Source organism: Solanum tuberosum, unplaced genomic scaffold, assembly GCF_000226075.1.
Source record: "Solanum tuberosum cultivar DM 1-3 516 R44 unplaced genomic scaffold, SolTub_3.0 scf01401, whole genome shotgun sequence".
NCBI lineage: Eukaryota > Viridiplantae > Streptophyta > Magnoliopsida > Solanales > Solanaceae > Solanum > Solanum tuberosum.
Genome location: NW_006240390.1, coordinates 1 through 6457, shown reverse-complemented (window position 1 = coordinate 6457; position 6457 = coordinate 1). Strand labels below are relative to the sequence as shown.

Below are 6457 nucleotides of genomic sequence, written 5' to 3'. Positions count from 1 at the left end.
TATAAGATCTTTAAAATTGTTTATAAAAACAATATATTAAGTATGTATATTAATAAAATATATGTATATAATTCATCGGTTTGGTTCGGTTATTTCTTCGGATTTTTCCAATAAAACCATAACCAAACCAAATACTATCGGTTTTCAAAAATCTAAAACCAAACCAAACCAAACCCAAATAAAATCGATTTTATTTTATCGGTTTAGTTTGGTTTTTCGATTTGGATCGGTTTTTATCCAAACCGTGAACACCCCTAATGAGAATGTTATAAAAAATCACTACTAAAAATAATGAAAAAAATCCATTATGGGGTAGGTCCAAATAATTAAGGAAAAATCGATTTTGTCGGCCAGTTTTTATTTTTATTTTTTAAAAAAAATAAATAGATGAGCATGGGGTATCTATCGAGTTTCTTTTCGCGCAAAAATATATATTTTTTAAAAAATTGACGCAATCCCTCGATTTTTAGTATTTTCTTTTTTTACAAAAAACCGAAGGATAGGATCAATTTCTGAAGTGTAAAATTGAAGTTGAAGATTATAAATAAAAACTATGAAAATATTTTAGTAAAGATCATGTGTGGTCAAGAGGTAGAATTATCCAAAATCATAGAAAATACTTGAATTTGATTCCAAGTAGCTACATTTTTTATGTATATTTCTAAAAGATTGACCATGTCTGTCGTTTTTTCATAACCAACCGACGAATAACCGTCCTTGTCCATCGATTTCATAAAAGCGATGAAACCAACAGAAACCAACCGACAAAGTCGATTATGTGTCGATTAAAACCGACGAATAACCATCCCTGTCCGTCAATTTCATGAAAGCGACGAAGATAAAATCGATGATGCACAATTTGTCATTTTTAAAAAAAGAAAATGACTCTGTCCATCTATTTTGACCCAATTTTTAGAAGTGAATGTTTATAATATGTTGGCAAACACATATGTACAAATTGTACTCCCTCTGTTCCTAATTACTTGTCCACTTTTGAATTGACATAGTGAGTTTATCATTTTACCCCTATTAATTATGAAGTTGATGGATTAAAAATTTAAGATTTTCAAGAAATTATACCTTTTTCAAAGTAATTAATTGAGGGTATAATAGGTAAAATTATTTTGTCCTTTTTTGATTTGTCAAAATAGACAAGTAATTAGAGATAACTTTAAAAGAAAAATTGGACAAGTACAGAGGAGAGGAAGTATATGACAATACCTTATAAGTAGCTATGTCATCAATAACTCTACCAATTATTGCAGAAGCCACAAGAATTTTTGGTTTATTCATCATCCAATCAAATGTTTTCTTTGATCTTGATTTCATGCCCAATAATGATGTTGGTGCAAGTAGATAATAAGTTCCAGTAACCAATGCATTACCTAAATACTCTTTAAATGATGGAATTTTTCCTTCAAGAAACCATTTTGCTTCAATATAGTAACTCTTCACTAATTTCTTTCATCTATTCAAGAATTTTTTTTATAATATTTATTAAAATATAGTTGAAAAATTCATAAAATCAAAAGAAAATAATATTAGTGTTTTTAATTAATTGACATACTGCCTCTTTGACATAATGAACTCCATTGAATCTATCTTGTTCTAATTCGATTTCGATTTCATACTCGTTGAAGAGATCGAGAAGAGATGTATATATCGGTTTCATATAGTTTGGAAGTCGATCAACTTCACTTATATCCCACCTATAATCATACAAAAAAAAGGTTAATTGATTGTAGATATATACTCTCCGTATATCAATTATTTGATATACTTTTTTTCTGTCTTTAATTTATGTGACAAACCGGTCTACGACTTCAGTGAATATAATTAGTTCATCAAGAGTTCCATAAGAGTCATATGTATCATCAATTACTGAAATCATAGCTATGCATTTTGCAAGCATAACTCTAGCTTGAGAGTATTGTGGTTCAAAGTACACACCAACTGCCCAAAAAAAACATTCCACCATTCTGTCTCTCACATATGAAAAGTTTTGATGCAAAATCCAAATCTTTCCACCACCTTCACAATAAACAAGAGTAGTGTTTAGTTAACTTAATATATAATACGTTTTAATTTATTTGTCCTATTTTAACTTGACATAAGAGTTTATATACGAAAGTTAAAAGTATTTTTGAATCTTCAGATTTTAGTATAAAAATATGTCAAATGTACCAAAATATACGTTCTTTAATCTTGTGATCTTAAACATGTCACATGGAAATTTGAAATTAAAGAGTTGTTAAAAACACGAAAGAATTAATTAATAATTTTTTTTAAAACAAACTAAAAAGAAAAGTAGGACAAACAAATTAAAACAACTTACTGTGTGAGTTCACTAAGATCTTCCTTGTGTAGCACTTGTAACAAATTGTAATCTAATTTGGCAAGCCTTAGTAGCTTTTCATTTCTTGATTCACATTCTTCATATATTGAAATGTTAAAATGTGCCTCAGCTCTTGGGATTCCTCTATGAAGAGATTGCATAAGGGCATGTGTTACTTGTTTTTCAAGAGTAGAATACAATGTATGTGTTATCCTCTCAAGATGGAATTTTGCAAAAATAAATGCATCTTCTAATATGTCATCACCATGTTTCCTAACATGTGTTGCTTCATACAAACTTAACAATCCCTTTGCATTTGTAACTAGAGTTTTCTTGAATTCTCCATTGTTGTCCTTGAATTGGTTGAAATAATCTAATTCACAAAGTATATATCGTTATGTCAGAGTTACTGTTGAATGTGTGAACAAAGTCTCATCCTTATATTGATAATTGGAAAGATAAAAAAGGTGTGATGATATTAAGAGTATCTTCAGGCTGACAAAACGTAAGACATTCAGTATAGAAACATACTGGAAGAGATTGGATATCCATGTTGTCTAAACAATCGAAAATATAATGCAATCTTGTATAAATCATCTTCTTCATGAATGACATTTTGATCAAACATCTTGCTTAGTTGATCTTCAATCTCCTTCTCAAAGTGATAATAATACCAAGACGTTCAAGAGTGTCAATCAAATGTATTTTTTGTTCAATGTCATTGCTAGTAGTAGTAGTACTTATTATCATGTGTTTCACTTCTTCTTTCAAACCCTCAATCTCCTCTATAACTTTTTCGGATATCTATAAAGACAAATAAACAATCATACATAGTCAGACCATAGTCTATAACAGTCGTCTATAATAACAATATTTAATCATTTATATTGTATGCAATCAAGAAATATCAAGACAACATATGTCGTTATAAAGAGACTTGATTGTATACATATATTTACCTGATTATTCCGAGTAGAATTGCTAAAAATATTCCCCCATAGACTAGGAGAAAAATTAGCCTCTAGACGAAAAATTCCATTTTCATTGTTTACATTTCCAGCCAATGAAGTCATTGTTGCTATATTGTGATAATACTTTGTAAAATCTGAAAATTTATTCAAATTTTGGGTTTTTGAGTGTTTTGAGCTTAGTCCTTTGCTATTGGTATCACTATTTATACAGAAAATTATAATAATTTAAAATGTGAGAGAAACACTTTTTAAAAATTGAAGAAATGTTAGGCAGCATGCCATTTAAAAATTCTATCTAGGAGTTCTATATATTGTTGAATGTATTACTTTTCAAATTAAAATTTGTGAATCATCTTAGTTTTTTTAATATCTGTCCAATTTATGTATACCAATATTTTTTGTATGTGTTAAAAATCTAGATTCCTTTTGGATTTTTATATGGTAAATTTTTTAGGTGCTTTTAAAATTTTGAGTTGTAGACATGTGATTATTGATCAAAACTCAAGTTTTATATTTTTTATTGTTTAAATATTTCTTTTAGGTCTAAATTAAATCTTTTAATTTTTATTTCATTTTTAGTAAGTTTTGCTTTTAAAAATTGAAAAACTACATAAATAGAATCACATGCATTTTTAAAATATATTTTGTTGTTACTTTTTTAATTAAAAGAAAATTTTAAAAAATATATTTTTAAAAAATTTAGATTTTAATAAATAAAATAGTAGTTTTAGCATTTTCAAAGTATATTTTATTTTAATTTAGCTATTAACTTTTCTTATATTTTTGTTATTGTCAAATAGTTAGCATATATATATTTAAAAGACCAAAATAAGTAAAAAGGGAGGAAAATCCTAATCTTTATGTATTCCCCCAACCAAAACCAAACAAGGAAAAGTCACATAGTAGCAAACATGTATCATATGTGTAGAGCCGTCAAAATGGGCTTAGCCCATGGGTCGGCCTAATCCTATCCGTTATTGAGGTAGGATTGGGATATGATTTTTTAAGTCCATTTAAAATTAGAGCTTATAAGCTCGATCCATATAAACTCTTGGCCCTTGAGGCTTGATCAGGGTTGGGCCGGGGTTGGTCCACGGGACAAAACTTTTTATTCAAGAGTAATTTACAATAATCTCACTAGTATATAATCTAATAATTTGAATACACGCTATGTTGTAATATTATGAATCTTCGTACCCAGATACATGTATATCGGAATATATGGACTCAAAATTAGGTTAATTTGTTCTAGATACACTCTATCAAAGTAGATTCACATGTATCTAGGATACATATACAAATCTCGTGTCCTCGCCTCCCTCTCATCTTGCTTGTCACTCTCTTATCTCACTCGCATATCTGGTATGCGAGATACATGCTAATTACACTAAAATTTTGCTAGTGTTATTGAAACAACACCATTGTTTGCCATATTTGATTTGAAAATCTTCTCATTTTCTTGATGTTATAGAATTACAAGTTTGAAAAGAAAAAAAAAGGGCTAGCCCGCCTCAGCCCTCGTCCCTTCTAGGATTGGGTTGGGTTGAGCATTTTCAGGCCCTACCAAATGAAGGGCCAGCCCGCCTTGGCCCTTCAAATTTCTTGGCCCGCGAGGCTTGGGCTGGGTGGGGCTGGGCCGACCCTTTTTGACAACTCTAATCATGTGTTTCTTGTACATGCTAATTACATTTTAAAAAAATTATATACTATAATTATATTTTACTCTTTCTAGCATATTTTTTCTGTCGTTTAATCTTTCTTATCTTTCTCCCTCTTAGGACTCCCTCCTTTCGTCTCCCCCCCACCCCACCCCTCCCTCCCTTTTTTGCCTCTCTTTTTAATTTGTACTTTGCGTTGTGTATTCGTATAATTAATTATATATTCGTGTTGTCTCTCTTCCTTTCCCTCTCCCTCTCTCCCTTTTTATTCTTATATATATTTGTATTGTGTGTTTGTATCAATGGTATTAAAAAAAATAGAGCCTTGGTCTGACTTCTGAGCATGAGTGCACGAATATCAATAAATTTTAGTATAGTAGTTATAATTTGCCCTTGTATATTTGATTTATTATCCTTTTTGCCACTGGTCGTTGGTCGTCATCATGCTTCTAAATAATAGAAACTAGATAAGGAAAGCCGTGCTCTGCACGGCCCAACATGTTCCATTGATAATATTATTATTTTTTGTAAGAGCAACATCCATATTTTAGCGCAAAGTTTTGTTGATTTATCTACTTATATAGAGGTCATATAGTTACAAACACTACAATTCAAATATTTCCTCTAATGTAACCAGAATAGGCAAGAGACGATGCTTAAGAAGTTTATCACTTACACATGTTATCAATACATGTATTTGATTGGACATGTGCAATTGGGGCACACACCAAAATTTCACCTATTGAATTAAACAATGGCAAAAGATGTTTGCAGTACACATGGGAAATTCATTCAGTTCCTCCGGACTCTTCGAAAGATGAGGCCATAAGAAGCAAAAAATTGTGTCAGATTTGTGGAAGTATGAGTCTTCACACCAAAGGGCATCTCCTTAAAAAATGGAGTAGGCTGGCATTATCTCAATGCAATTCAACTGACCCCCACAACATAGTCTGTCACTATAAAGTTGAATGTAGTTAGTTGTTACAAGCTATGATATATCATAGAGATGAGGCCATGTTGGTTGAGGATAAAATTCAAACTGTATCATCTGACGGTAAACAAAATAATGAGCACTGAGAATGTAGTTAGTTGTTATAAGCTATGATATATCATAGAGATGAGCACTGAGTAACTAATAATGACAAATTTTGGATTCACTTGAAAAAAATGTCGCACTAATGCAAAAGGTGTTTTGGAGGGAGTAAATTGTTAAGTATTTTGAAATAGCAGAATAGCAACAGCCACTTTATAATGCAGTACTTGACAAAATAGAGCTGAATTTAAGAACTTGAAGGACTTGTTCACATTCAAATAAGGACCCAAAGAATTAGCTTTAATCCAGGGAACAACAACAAAACGTTCTTAGTTTATAGTTCAGCTTTTGACAAAATATACTGCATTTAGGGGAAAAAATAGCAAATCTGGTATGTTAAACCTATTCGATAAATAGAACAACAGGCGGTAATAGCAAGATTAACCATACAAGAGATGTT

General features: G+C 30.5%; 1 pseudogene; it reads right to left on the bottom strand.

Annotated features, from left to right (window-relative positions):
* Positions 1-1221: 1221 nt before the first annotated feature.
* On the bottom strand, positions 1222-3408 carry LOC102595444 (viridiflorene synthase-like; annotated as a pseudogene).
* Positions 3409-6457: the final 3049 nt, after the last annotated feature.